Source organism: Ascaphus truei, unplaced genomic scaffold, assembly GCF_040206685.1.
Source record: "Ascaphus truei isolate aAscTru1 unplaced genomic scaffold, aAscTru1.hap1 HAP1_SCAFFOLD_242, whole genome shotgun sequence".
NCBI classification, from domain to species: Eukaryota; Metazoa; Chordata; class Amphibia; order Anura; family Ascaphidae; genus Ascaphus; species Ascaphus truei.
This window is the reverse complement of record NW_027455345.1, coordinates 518,610-530,720: the sequence shown is the minus strand read 5'-3', so window position 1 is coordinate 530,720 and position 12,111 is coordinate 518,610. Positions and strand designations below refer to the sequence as shown.

General features: G+C 41.6%; 26 non-coding genes across 26 annotated transcripts; all 26 read left to right on the top strand.

Annotated features, from left to right (window-relative positions):
* Window positions 1-44: 44 nt before the first annotated feature.
* Window positions 45-163, top strand: LOC142480331 (5S ribosomal RNA). Its single transcript, XR_012794981.1, has one exon. It is a non-coding gene; the product is annotated as a 5S ribosomal RNA (ribosomal RNA).
* A 286-nt stretch (window positions 164-449) lies between these two features.
* On the top strand, window positions 450-568 carry LOC142480727 (5S ribosomal RNA). Its single transcript, XR_012795220.1, has one exon. It is a non-coding gene; the product is annotated as a 5S ribosomal RNA (ribosomal RNA).
* A 286-nt stretch (window positions 569-854) lies between these two features.
* On the top strand, window positions 855-973 carry LOC142480143 (5S ribosomal RNA). Its single transcript, XR_012794801.1, has one exon. It is a non-coding gene; the product is annotated as a 5S ribosomal RNA (ribosomal RNA).
* Window positions 974-1,259: 286 nt separating this feature from the next.
* Window positions 1,260-1,378, top strand: LOC142480330 (5S ribosomal RNA). The gene has a single exon (XR_012794979.1). It is a non-coding gene; the product is annotated as a 5S ribosomal RNA (ribosomal RNA).
* A 286-nt stretch (window positions 1,379-1,664) lies between these two features.
* LOC142480726 (5S ribosomal RNA) lies at window positions 1,665-1,783 on the top strand. The gene has a single exon (XR_012795219.1). It is a non-coding gene; the product is annotated as a 5S ribosomal RNA (ribosomal RNA).
* A 286-nt stretch (window positions 1,784-2,069) lies between these two features.
* Window positions 2,070-2,188, top strand: LOC142480141 (5S ribosomal RNA). Its single transcript, XR_012794799.1, has one exon. It is a non-coding gene; the product is annotated as a 5S ribosomal RNA (ribosomal RNA).
* A 676-nt stretch (window positions 2,189-2,864) lies between these two features.
* LOC142480725 (5S ribosomal RNA) lies at window positions 2,865-2,983 on the top strand. The gene has a single exon (XR_012795218.1). It is a non-coding gene; the product is annotated as a 5S ribosomal RNA (ribosomal RNA).
* Window positions 2,984-3,269: 286 nt separating this feature from the next.
* Window positions 3,270-3,388, top strand: LOC142480140 (5S ribosomal RNA). The gene has a single exon (XR_012794798.1). It is a non-coding gene; the product is annotated as a 5S ribosomal RNA (ribosomal RNA).
* A 286-nt stretch (window positions 3,389-3,674) lies between these two features.
* Window positions 3,675-3,793, top strand: LOC142480723 (5S ribosomal RNA). Its single transcript, XR_012795216.1, has one exon. It is a non-coding gene; the product is annotated as a 5S ribosomal RNA (ribosomal RNA).
* Window positions 3,794-4,079: 286 nt separating this feature from the next.
* Window positions 4,080-4,198, top strand: LOC142480722 (5S ribosomal RNA). Its single transcript, XR_012795215.1, has one exon. It is a non-coding gene; the product is annotated as a 5S ribosomal RNA (ribosomal RNA).
* Window positions 4,199-4,484: 286 nt separating this feature from the next.
* LOC142480329 (5S ribosomal RNA) lies at window positions 4,485-4,603 on the top strand. Its single transcript, XR_012794978.1, has one exon. It is a non-coding gene; the product is annotated as a 5S ribosomal RNA (ribosomal RNA).
* Window positions 4,604-4,889: 286 nt separating this feature from the next.
* On the top strand, window positions 4,890-5,008 carry LOC142480328 (5S ribosomal RNA). The gene has a single exon (XR_012794977.1). It is a non-coding gene; the product is annotated as a 5S ribosomal RNA (ribosomal RNA).
* A 286-nt stretch (window positions 5,009-5,294) lies between these two features.
* Window positions 5,295-5,413, top strand: LOC142480721 (5S ribosomal RNA). Its single transcript, XR_012795214.1, has one exon. It is a non-coding gene; the product is annotated as a 5S ribosomal RNA (ribosomal RNA).
* A 286-nt stretch (window positions 5,414-5,699) lies between these two features.
* On the top strand, window positions 5,700-5,818 carry LOC142480139 (5S ribosomal RNA). The gene has a single exon (XR_012794797.1). It is a non-coding gene; the product is annotated as a 5S ribosomal RNA (ribosomal RNA).
* A 676-nt stretch (window positions 5,819-6,494) lies between these two features.
* On the top strand, window positions 6,495-6,613 carry LOC142480138 (5S ribosomal RNA). Its single transcript, XR_012794796.1, has one exon. It is a non-coding gene; the product is annotated as a 5S ribosomal RNA (ribosomal RNA).
* A 286-nt stretch (window positions 6,614-6,899) lies between these two features.
* On the top strand, window positions 6,900-7,018 carry LOC142480327 (5S ribosomal RNA). The gene has a single exon (XR_012794976.1). It is a non-coding gene; the product is annotated as a 5S ribosomal RNA (ribosomal RNA).
* A 286-nt stretch (window positions 7,019-7,304) lies between these two features.
* LOC142480720 (5S ribosomal RNA) lies at window positions 7,305-7,423 on the top strand. The gene has a single exon (XR_012795213.1). It is a non-coding gene; the product is annotated as a 5S ribosomal RNA (ribosomal RNA).
* A 286-nt stretch (window positions 7,424-7,709) lies between these two features.
* Window positions 7,710-7,828, top strand: LOC142481011 (5S ribosomal RNA). Its single transcript, XR_012795490.1, has one exon. It is a non-coding gene; the product is annotated as a 5S ribosomal RNA (ribosomal RNA).
* A 676-nt stretch (window positions 7,829-8,504) lies between these two features.
* LOC142480137 (5S ribosomal RNA) lies at window positions 8,505-8,623 on the top strand. Its single transcript, XR_012794795.1, has one exon. It is a non-coding gene; the product is annotated as a 5S ribosomal RNA (ribosomal RNA).
* Window positions 8,624-8,909: 286 nt separating this feature from the next.
* On the top strand, window positions 8,910-9,028 carry LOC142480326 (5S ribosomal RNA). Its single transcript, XR_012794975.1, has one exon. It is a non-coding gene; the product is annotated as a 5S ribosomal RNA (ribosomal RNA).
* Window positions 9,029-9,314: 286 nt separating this feature from the next.
* Window positions 9,315-9,433, top strand: LOC142480719 (5S ribosomal RNA). Its single transcript, XR_012795212.1, has one exon. It is a non-coding gene; the product is annotated as a 5S ribosomal RNA (ribosomal RNA).
* Window positions 9,434-10,109: 676 nt separating this feature from the next.
* LOC142480135 (5S ribosomal RNA) lies at window positions 10,110-10,228 on the top strand. The gene has a single exon (XR_012794793.1). It is a non-coding gene; the product is annotated as a 5S ribosomal RNA (ribosomal RNA).
* Window positions 10,229-10,514: 286 nt separating this feature from the next.
* Window positions 10,515-10,633, top strand: LOC142480324 (5S ribosomal RNA). The gene has a single exon (XR_012794974.1). It is a non-coding gene; the product is annotated as a 5S ribosomal RNA (ribosomal RNA).
* A 286-nt stretch (window positions 10,634-10,919) lies between these two features.
* LOC142480718 (5S ribosomal RNA) lies at window positions 10,920-11,038 on the top strand. The gene has a single exon (XR_012795211.1). It is a non-coding gene; the product is annotated as a 5S ribosomal RNA (ribosomal RNA).
* A 286-nt stretch (window positions 11,039-11,324) lies between these two features.
* Window positions 11,325-11,443, top strand: LOC142480134 (5S ribosomal RNA). The gene has a single exon (XR_012794792.1). It is a non-coding gene; the product is annotated as a 5S ribosomal RNA (ribosomal RNA).
* Window positions 11,444-11,729: 286 nt separating this feature from the next.
* LOC142480246 (5S ribosomal RNA) lies at window positions 11,730-11,848 on the top strand. Its single transcript, XR_012794900.1, has one exon. It is a non-coding gene; the product is annotated as a 5S ribosomal RNA (ribosomal RNA).
* Window positions 11,849-12,111: the final 263 nt, after the last annotated feature.

Sequence of the window (12,111 nt, the reverse complement as noted above, 5' to 3'; positions counted from 1 at the left end):
TCATGGATTTAAGAATGAGAGGATATCATGAGACAGCAATCTCCACCTACGGCCATACTACCTTGACAGCGCCCGATCCCGTCAGATCTCGGAAGCTAAGCAGGGTGAGGCTTGATTAGTACTGGGTTGGGAGACTGCCTCGGAATACCAGGTGCTGTAGGGGTTTTTATTTTTCGCTTCCCTAATGAAAATATACATGGCATTCCTCGCAGCAAATGAAAATGTTTCATTTCTTGCTACTTTTTTCCCGCAGTGGCAAAGAAATATATCGTTTTTTCCTCTGAAAGTTCAACACAATGCAACCTTCCAAAATAGAATTCTGACATCAAGAATTCCGTCTATAGTACATTTGAGTGCACCTGTCATTTTCTCAGTCTCTGTGTATGCATGGAGCAAGATATAGGCTCATGGATTTAAGAATGAGAGGATATCATGAGACAGCAATCTCCACCTACGGCCATACTACCTTGAAAGCGCCCGATCCCGTCAGATCTCGGAAGCTAAGCAGGGTGAGGCTTGATTAGTACTGGGTTGGGAGACTGCCTGGGAATACCAGGTGCTGTGGGTGTTTTTATTTTTTGCTTCCCTAATGAAAATATACATGGCATTCCTTGCAGCAAATGAAAATGTTTCATTTTTTACTACTTTTTTCCCGCAGTGGCAAAGAAATATATCGTTTTTTCCTCAGAAAGTTCAACACAATGCAACCTTCCAAAATAGAATTCTGACATCAAGAATTCCGTCTATAGTACATTTGAGTGCACCTGTCATTTTCTCAGTCTCTGTGTATGCATGGAGCAAGATATAGGCTCATGGATTTAAGAATGAGAGGATATCATGAGACAGCAATCTCCACCTACGGCCATACTACCTTGACAGCGCCCGATCCCGTCAGATCTCGGAAGCTAAGCAGGGTGAGGCTTGATTAGTACTGGGTTGGGAGACTGCCTGGGAATACCAGGTGCTGTAGGGGTTTTTATTTTTTGCTTCCCTAATGAAAATATACATGGCATTCCTCGCAGCAAATGAAAATGTTTCATTTCTTGCTACTTTTTTCCCGCAGTGGCAAAGAAATATATCGTTTTTTCCTCTGAAAGTTCAACACAATGCAACCTTCCAAAATAGAATTCTGACATCAAGAATTCCGTCTATAGTACATTTGAGTGCACCTGTCATTTTCTCAGTCTCTGTGTATGCATGGAGCAAGATATAGGCTCATGGATTTAAGAATGAGAGGATATCATGAGACAGCAATCTCCACCTACGGCCATACTACCTTGACAGCGCCCGATCCCGTCAGATCTCGGAAGCTAAGCAGGGTGAGGCTTGATTAGTACTGGGTTGGGAGACTGCCTCGGAATACCAGGTGCTGTAGGGGTTTTTATTTTTCGCTTCCCTAATGAAAATATACATGGCATTCCTCGCAGCAAATGAAAATGTTTCATTTCTTGCTACTTTTTTCCCGCAGTGGCAAAGAAATATATCGTTTTTTCCTCTGAAAGTTCAACACAATGCAACCTTCCAAAATAGAATTCTGACATCAAGAATTCCGTCTATAGTACATTTGAGTGCACCTGTCATTTTCTCAGTCTCTGTGTATGCATGGAGCAAGATATAGGCTCATGGATTTAAGAATGAGAGGATATCATGAGACAGCAATCTCCACCTACGGCCATACTACCTTGAAAGCGCCCGATCCCGTCAGATCTCGGAAGCTAAGCAGGGTGAGGCTTGATTAGTACTGGGTTGGGAGACTGCCTGGGAATACCAGGTGCTGTGGGTGTTTTTATTTTTTGCTTCCCTAATGAAAATATACATGGCATTCCTTGCAGCAAATGAAAATGTTTCATTTTTTACTACTTTTTTCCCGCAGTGGCAAAGAAATATATCGTTTTTTCCTCTGAAAGTTCAACACAATGCAACCTTCCAAAATAGAATTCTGACATCAAGAATTCCGTCTATAGTACATTTGAGTGCACCTGTCATTTTCTCAGTCTCTGTGTATGCATGGAGCAAGATATAGGCTCATGGATTTAAGAATGAGAGGATATCATGAGACAGCAATCTCCACCTACGGCCATACTACCTTGACAGCGCCCGATCCCGTCAGATCTCGGAAGCTAAGCAGGGTGAGGCTTGATTAGTACTGGGTTGGGAGACTGCCTGGGAATACCAGGTGCTGTAGGGGTTTTTATTTTTTGCTTCCCTAATGAAAATATACATGGCATTCCTCGCAGCAAATGAAAATGTTTCATTTCTTGCTACTTTTTTCCCGCAGTGGCAAAGAAATATATCGTTTTTTCCTCTGAAAGTTCAACACAATGCAACCTTCCAAAATAGAATTCTGACATCAAGAATTCCGTCTATAGTATATTTGAGTGCACCTGTCATTTTCTCAGTCTCTGATTTAATTTCTCCATTTAAGGTAATTCTTCAAGAATGTATTTTTTTAACGGTCACAATAATACACTTATGCCTCCCATGTCATTTAGAAATATATCATACAGGCCTCAGAACACTCAGCATGTTATATGGTGAGCTTGTGGCTCACAGAGTTGGGGTGTGCAGTGTCCAAGCTGATACTTGGAAGAGATAGTGAGTTCAAATCCAAACAGGAGGAGGTTGAATATAGGCACCTCTGAAATTTTTTACTACTTTTTTCCCGCAGTGGCAAAGAAATCTATCGTTTTTTCCTCTGAAAGTTCAACACAATGCAACCTTCCAAAATAGAATTCTGACATCAAGAATTCCGTCTATAGTACATTTGAGTGCACCTGTCATTTTCTCAGTCTCTGTGTATGCATGGAGCAAGATATAGGCTCATGGATTTAAGAATGAGAGGATATCATGAGACAGCAATCTCCACCTACGGCCATACTACCTTGAAAGCGCCCGATCCCGTCAGATCTCGGAAGCTAAGCAGGGTGAGGCTTGATTAGTACTGGGTTGGGAGACTGCCTGGGAATACCAGGTGCTGTGGGTGTTTTTATTTTTTGCTTCCCTAATGAAAATATACATGGCATTCCTTGCAGCAAATGAAAATGTTTCATTTTTTACTACTTTTTTCCCGCAGTGGCAAAGAAATATATCGTTTTTTCCTCAGAAAGTTCAACACAATGCAACCTTCCAAAATAGAATTCTGACATCAAGAATTCCGTCTATAGTACATTTGAGTGCACCTGTCATTTTCTCAGTCTCTGTGTATGCATGGAGCAAGATATAGGCTCATGGATTTAAGAATGAGAGGATATCATGAGACAGCAATCTCCACCTACGGCCATACTACCTTGACAGCGCCCGATCCCGTCAGATCTCGGAAGCTAAGCAGGGTGAGGCTTGATTAGTACTGGGTTGGGAGACTGCCTGGGAATACCAGGTGCTGTAGGGGTTTTTATTTTTCGCTTCCCTAATGAAAATATACATGGCATTCCTCGCAGCAAATGAAAATGTTTCATTTCTTGCTACTTTTTTCCCGCAGTGGCAAAGAAATATATCGTTTTTTCCTCTGAAAGTTCAACACAATGCAACCTTCCAAAATAGAATTCTGACATCAAGAATTCCGTCTATAGTACATTTGAGTGCACCTGTCATTTTCTCAGTCTCTGTGTATGCATGGAGCAAGATATAGGCTCATGGATTTAAGAATGAGAGGATATCATGAGACAGCAATCTCCACCTACGGCCATACTACCTTGAAAGCGCCCGATCCCGTCAGATCTCGGAAGCTAAGCAGGGTGAGGCTTGATTAGTACTGGGTTGGGAGACTGCCTGGGAATACCAGGTGCTGTGGGTGTTTTTATTTTTTGCTTCCCTAATGAAAATATACATGGCATTCCTTGCAGCAAATGAAAATGTTTCATTTTTTACTACTTTTTTCCCGCAGTGGCAAAGAAATCTATCGTTTTTTCCTCTGAAAGTTCAACACAATGCAACCTTCCAAAATAGAATTCTGACATCAAGAATTCCGTCTATAGTACATTTGAGTGCACCTGTCATTTTCTCAGTCTCTGTGTATGCATGGAGCAAGATATAGGCTCATGGATTTAAGAATGAGAGGATATCATGAGACAGCAATCTCCACCTACGGCCATACTACCTTGAAAGCGCCCGATCCCGTCAGATCTCGGAAGCTAAGCAGGGTGAGGCTTGATTAGTACTGGGTTGGGAGACTGCCTGGGAATACCAGGTGCTGTGGGTGTTTTTATTTTTTGCTTCCCTAATGAAAATATACATGGCATTCCTTGCAGCAAATGAAAATGTTTCATTTTTTACTACTTTTTTCCCGCAGTGGCAAAGAAATATATCGTTTTTTCCTCAGAAAGTTCAACACAATGCAACCTTCCAAAATAGAATTCTGACATCAAGAATTCCGTCTATAGTACATTTGAGTGCACCTGTCATTTTCTCAGTCTCTGTGTATGCATGGAGCAAGATATAGGCTCATGGATTTAAGAATGAGAGGATATCATGAGACAGCAATCTCCACCTACGGCCATACTACCTTGACAGCGCCCGATCCCGTCAGATCTCGGAAGCTAAGCAGGGTGAGGCTTGATTAGTACTGGGTTGGGAGACTGCCTCGGAATACCAGGTGCTGTAGGGGTTTTTATTTTTCGCTTCCCTAATGAAAATATACATGGCATTCCTCGCAGCAAATGAAAATGTTTCATTTCTTGCTACTTTTTTCCCGCAGTGGCAAAGAAATATATCGTTTTTTCCTCTGAAAGTTCAACACAATGCAACCTTCCAAAATAGAATTCTGACATCAAGAATTCCGTCTATAGTACATTTGAGTGCACCTGTCATTTTCTCAGTCTCTGTGTATGCATGGAGCAAGATATAGGCTCATGGATTTAAGAATGAGAGGATATCATGAGACAGCAATCTCCACCTACGGCCATACTACCTTGACAGCGCCCGATCCCGTCAGATCTCGGAAGCTAAGCAGGGTGAGGCTTGATTAGTACTGGGTTGGGAGACTGCCTCGGAATACCAGGTGCTGTAGGGGTTTTTATTTTTCGCTTCCCTAATGAAAATATACATGGCATTCCTCGCAGCAAATGAAAATGTTTCATTTCTTGCTACTTTTTTCCCGCAGTGGCAAAGAAATATATCGTTTTTTCCTCTGAAAGTTCAACACAATGCAACCTTCCAAAATAGAATTCTGACATCAAGAATTCCGTCTATAGTACATTTGAGTGCACCTGTCATTTTCTCAGTCTCTGTGTATGCATGGAGCAAGATATAGGCTCATGGATTTAAGAATGAGAGGATATCATGAGACAGCAATCTCCACCTACGGCCATACTACCTTGAAAGCGCCCGATCCCGTCAGATCTCGGAAGCTAAGCAGGGTGAGGCTTGATTAGTACTGGGTTGGGAGACTGCCTGGGAATACCAGGTGCTGTGGGTGTTTTTATTTTTTGCTTCCCTAATGAAAATATACATGGCATTCCTTGCAGCAAATGAAAATGTTTCATTTTTTACTACTTTTTTCCCGCAGTGGCAAAGAAATATATCGTTTTTTCCTCTGAAAGTTCAACACAATGCAACCTTCCAAAATAGAATTCTGACATCAAGAATTCCGTCTATAGTACATTTGAGTGCACCTGTCATTTTCTCAGTCTCTGTGTATGCATGGAGCAAGATATAGGCTCATGGATTTAAGAATGAGAGGATATCATGAGACAGCAATCTCCACCTACGGCCATACTACCTTGACAGCGCCCGATCCCGTCAGATCTCGGAAGCTAAGCAGGGTGAGGCTTGATTAGTACTGGGTTGGGAGACTGCCTGGGAATACCAGGTGCTGTAGGGGTTTTTATTTTTTGCTTCCCTAATGAAAATATACATGGCATTCCTCGCAGCAAATGAAAATGTTTCATTTCTTGCTACTTTTTTCCCGCAGTGGCAAAGAAATATATTGTTTTTTCCTCTGAAAGTTCAACACAATGCAACCTTCCAAAATAGAATTCTGACATCAAGAATTCCGTCTATAGTATATTTGAGTGCACCTGTCATTTTCTCAGTCTCTGATTTAATTTCTCCATTTAAGGTAATTCTTCAAGAATGTATTTTTTTAACGGTCACAATAATACACTTATGCCTCCCATGTCATTTAGAAATATATCATACAGGCCTCAGAACACTCAGCATGTTATATGGTGAGCTTGTGGCTCACAGAGTTGGGGTGTGCAGTGTTCAAGCTGATACTTGGAAGAGATAGTGAGTTCAAATCCAAACAGGAGGAGGTTGAATATAGGCACCTCTGAAATTTTTTACTACTTTTTTCCCGCAGTGGCAAAGAAATCTATCGTTTTTTCCTCTGAAAGTTCAACACAATGCAACCTTCCAAAATAGAATTCTGACATCAAGAATTCCGTCTATAGTACATTTGAGTGCACCTGTCATTTTCTCAGTCTCTGTGTATGCATGGAGCAAGATATAGGCTCATGGATTTAAGAATGAGAGGATATCATGAGACAGCAATCTCCACCTACGGCCATACTACCTTGACAGCGCCCGATCCCGTCAGATCTCGGAAGCTAAGCAGGGTGAGGCTTGATTAGTACTGGGTTGGGAGACTGCCTGGGAATACCAGGTGCTGTAGGGGTTTTTATTTTTCGCTTCCCTAATGAAAATATACATGGCATTCCTCGCAGCAAATGAAAATGTTTCATTTCTTGCTACTTTTTTCCCGCAGTGGCAAAGAAATATATCGTTTTTTCCTCTGAAAGTTCAACACAATGCAACCTTCCAAAATAGAATTCTGACATCAAGAATTCCGTCTATAGTACATTTGAGTGCACCTGTCATTTTCTCAGTCTCTGTGTATGCATGGAGCAAGATATAGGCTCATGGATTTAAGAATGAGAGGATATCATGAGACAGCAATCTCCACCTACGGCCATACTACCTTGACAGCGCCCGATCCCGTCAGATCTCGGAAGCTAAGCAGGGTGAGGCTTGATTAGTACTGGGTTGGGAGACTGCCTCGGAATACCAGGTGCTGTAGGGGTTTTTATTTTTCGCTTCCCTAATGAAAATATACATGGCATTCCTCGCAGCAAATGAAAATGTTTCATTTCTTGCTACTTTTTTCCCGCAGTGGCAAAGAAATATATCGTTTTTTCCTCTGAAAGTTCAACACAATGCAACCTTCCAAAATAGAATTCTGACATCAAGAATTCCGTCTATAGTACATTTGAGTGCACCTGTCATTTTCTCAGTCTCTGTGTATGCATGGAGCAAGATATAGGCTCATGGATTTAAGAATGAGAGGATATCATGAGACAGCAATCTCCACCTACGGCCATACTACCTTGAAAGCGCCCGATCCCGTCAGATCTCGGAAGCTAAGCAGGGTGAGGCTTGATTAGTACTGGGTTGGGAGACTGCCTGGGAATACCAGGTGCTGTGGGTGTTTTTATTTTTTGCTTCCCTAATGAAAATATACATGGCATTCCTTGCAGCAAATGAAAATGTTTCATTTTTTACTACTTTTTTCCCGCAGTGGCAAAGAAATATATCGTTTTTTCCTCAGAAAGTTCAACACAATGCAACCTTCCAAAATAGAATTCTGACATCAAGAATTCCGTCTATAGTACATTTGAGTGCACCTGTCATTTTCTCAGTCTCTGTGTATGCATGGAGCAAGATATAGGCTCATGGATTTAAGAATGAGAGGATATCATGAGACAGCAATCTCCACCTACGGCCATACTACCTTGAAAGCGCCCGATCCCGTCAGATCTCGGAAGCTAAGCAGGGTGAGGCTTGATTAGTACTGGGTTGGGAGACTGCCTGGGAATACCAGGTGCTGTAGGGGTTTTTATTTTTCGCTTCCCTAATGAAAATATACATGGCATTCCTCGCAGCAAATGAAAATGTTTCATTTCTTGCTACTTTTTTCCCGGAGTGGCAAAGAAATATATTGTTTTTTCCTCTGAAAGTTCAACACAATGCAACCTTCCAAAATAGAATTCTGACATCAAGAATTCCGTCTATAGTATATTTGAGTGCACCTGTCATTTTCTCAGTCTCTGATTTAATTTCTCCATTTAAGGTAATTCTTCAAGAATGTATTTTTTTAACGGTCACAATAATACACTTATGCCTCCCATGTCATTTAGAAATATATCATACAGGCCTCAGAACACTCAGCATGTTATATGGTGAGCTTGTGGCTCACAGAGTTGGGGTGTGCAGTGTTCAAGCTGATACTTGGAAGAGATAGTGAGTTCAAATCCAAACATGAGGAGGTTGAATATAGGCACCTCTGAAATTTTTTACTACTTTTTTCCCGCAGTGGCAAAGAAATCTATCGTTTTTTCCTCTGAAAGTTCAACACAATGCAACCTTCCAAAATAGAATTCTGACATCAAGAATTCCGTCTATAGTACATTTGAGTGCACCTGTCATTTTCTCAGTCTCTGTGTATGCATGGAGCAAGATATAGGCTCATGGATTTAAGAATGAGAGGATATCATGAGACAGCAATCTCCACCTACGGCCATACTACCTTGACAGCGCCCGATCCCGTCAGATCTCGGAAGCTAAGCAGGGTGAGGCTTGATTAGTACTGGGTTGGGAGACTGCCTGGGAATACCAGGTGCTGTAGGGGTTTTTATTTTTCGCTTCCCTAATGAAAATATACATGGCATTCCTCGCAGCAAATGAAAATGTTTCATTTCTTGCTACTTTTTTCCCGCAGTGGCAAAGAAATATATCGTTTTTTCCTCTGAAAGTTCAACACAATGCAACCTTCCAAAATAGAATTCTGACATCAAGAATTCCGTCTATAGTACATTTGAGTGCACCTGTCATTTTCTCAGTCTCTGTGTATGCATGGAGCAAGATATAGGCTCATGGATTTAAGAATGAGAGGATATCATGAGACAGCAATCTCCACCTACGGCCATACTACCTTGACAGCGCCCGATCCCGTCAGATCTCGGAAGCTAAGCAGGGTGAGGCTTGATTAGTACTGGGTTGGGAGACTGCCTCGGAATACCAGGTGCTGTAGGGGTTTTTATTTTTCGCTTCCCTAATGAAAATATACATGGCATTCCTCGCAGCAAATGAAAATGTTTCATTTCTTGCTACTTTTTTCCCGCAGTGGCAAAGAAATATATCGTTTTTTCCTCTGAAAGTTCAACACAATGCAACCTTCCAAAATAGAATTCTGACATCAAGAATTCCGTCTATAGTACATTTGAGTGCACCTGTCATTTTCTCAGTCTCTGTGTATGCATGGAGCAAGATATAGGCTCATGGATTTAAGAATGAGAGGATATCATGAGACAGCAATCTCCACCTACGGCCATACTACCTTGAAAGCGCCCGATCCCGTCAGATCTCGGAAGCTAAGCAGGGTGAGGCTTGATTAGTACTGGGTTGGGAGACTGCCTGGGAATACCAGGTGCTGTGGGTGTTTTTATTTTTTGCTTCCCTAATGAAAATATACATGGCATTCCTTGCAGCAAATGAAAATGTTTCATTTTTTACTACTTTTTTCCCGCAGTGGCAAAGAAATATATCGTTTTTTCCTCTGAAAGTTCAACACAATGCAACCTTCCAAAATAGAATTCTGACATCAAGAATTCCGTCTATAGTATATTTGAGTGCACCTGTCATTTTCTCAGTCTCTGATTTAATTTCTCCATTTAAGGTAATTCTTCAAGAATGTATTTTTTTAACGGTCACAATAATACACTTATGCCTCCCATGTCATTTAGAAATATATCATACAGGCCTCAGAACACTCAGCATGTTATATGGTGAGCTTGTGGCTCACAGAGTTGGGGTGTGCAGTGTTCAAGCTGATACTTGGAAGAGATAGTGAGTTCAAATCCAAACATGAGGAGGTTGAATATAGGCACCTCTGAAATTTTTTACTACTTTTTTCCCGCAGTGGCAAAGAAATCTATCGTTTTTTCCTCTGAAAGTTCAACACAATGCAACCTTCCAAAATAGAATTCTGACATCAAGAATTCCGTCTATAGTACATTTGAGTGCACCTGTCATTTTCTCAGTCTCTGTGTATGCATGGAGCAAGATATAGGCTCATGGATTTAAGAATGAGAGGATATCATGAGACAGCAATCTCCACCTACGGCCATACTACCTTGACAGCGCCCGATCCCGTCAGATCTCGGAAGCTAAGCAGGGTGAGGCTTGATTAGTACTGGGTTGGGAGACTGCCTGGGAATACCAGGTGCTGTAGGGGTTTTTATTTTTCGCTTCCCTAATGAAAATATACATGGCATTCCTCGCAGCAAATGAAAATGTTTCATTTCTTGCTACTTTTTTCCCGCAGTGGCAAAGAAATATATCGTTTTTTCCTCTGAAAGTTCAACACAATGCAACCTTCCAAAATAGAATTCTGACATCAAGAATTCCGTCTATAGTACATTTGAGTGCACCTGTCATTTTCTCAGTCTCTGTGTATGCATGGAGCAAGATATAGGCTCATGGATTTAAGAATGAGAGGATATCATGAGACAGCAATCTCCACCTACGGCCATACTACCTTGACAGCGCCCGATCCCGTCAGATCTCGGAAGCTAAGCAGGGTGAGGCTTGATTAGTACTGGGTTGGGAGACTGCCTCGGAATACCAGGTGCTGTAGGGGTTTTTATTTTTCGCTTCCCTAATGAAAATATACATGGCATTCCTCGCAGCAAATGAAAATGTTTCATTTCTTGCTACTTTTTTCCCGCAGTGGCAAAGAAATATATCGTTTTTTCCTCTGAAAGTTCAACACAATGCAACCTTCCAAAATAGAATTCTGACATCAAGAATTCCGTCTATAGTACATTTGAGTGCACCTGTCATTTTCTCAGTCTCTGTGTATGCATGGAGCAAGATATAGGCTCATGGATTTAAGAATGAGAGGATATCATGAGACAGCAATCTCCACCTACGGCCATACTACCTTGAAAGCGCCCGATCCCGTCAGATCTCGGAAGCTAAGCAGGGTGAGGCTTGATTAGTACTGGGTTGGGAGACTGCCTGGGAATACCAGGTGCTGTGGGTGTTTTTATTTTTTGCTTCCCTAATGAAAATATACATGGCATTCCTTGCAGCAAATGAAAATGTTTCATTTTTTACTACTTTTTTCCCGCAGTGGCAAAGAAATATATCGTTTTTTCCTCAGAAAGTTCAACACAATGCAACCTTCCAAAATAGAATTCTGACATCAAGAATTCCGTCTATAGTACATTTGAGTGCACCTGTCATTTTCTCAGTCTCTGTGTATGCATGGAGCAAGATATAGGCTCATGGATTTAAGAATGAGAGGATATCATGAGACAGCAATCTCCACCTACGGCCATACTACCTTGACAGCGCCCGATCCCGTCAGATCTCGGAAGCTAAGCAGGGTGAGGCTTGATTAGTACTGGGTTGGGAGACTGCCTGGGAATACCAGGTGCTGTAGGGGTTTTTATTTTTCGCTTCCCTAATGAAAATATACATGGCATTCCTCGCAGCAAATGAAAATGTTTCATTTCTTGCTACTTTTTTCCCGCAGTGGCAAAGAAATATATCGTTTTTTCCTCTGAAAGTTCAACACAATGCAACCTTCCAAAATAGAATTCTGACATCAAGAATTCCGTCTATAGTACATTTGAGTGCACCTGTCATTTTCTCAGTCTCTGTGTATGCATGGAGCAAGATATAGGCTCATGGATTTAAGAATGAGAGGATATCATGAGACAGCAATCTCCACCTACGGCCATACTACCTTGACAGTGCCCGATCCCGTCAGATCTCGGAAGCTAAGCAGGGTGAGGCTTGATTAGTACTGGGTTGGGAGACTGCCTGGGAATACCAGGTGCTGTAGGGGTTTTTATTTTTCGCTTCCCTAATGAAAATATACATGGCATTCCTCGCAGCAAATGAAAATGTTTCATTTCTTGCTACTTTTTTCCCGCAGTGGCAAAGAAATATATCGTTTTTTCCTCTGAAAGTTCAACACAATGCAACCTTCCAAAATAGAATTCTGACATCAAGAATTCCGTCTATAGTACATTTGAGTGCACCTGTCATTTTCTCAGTCTCTGTGTATGCATGGAGCAAGATATAGGCTCATGGATTTAAGAATGAGAG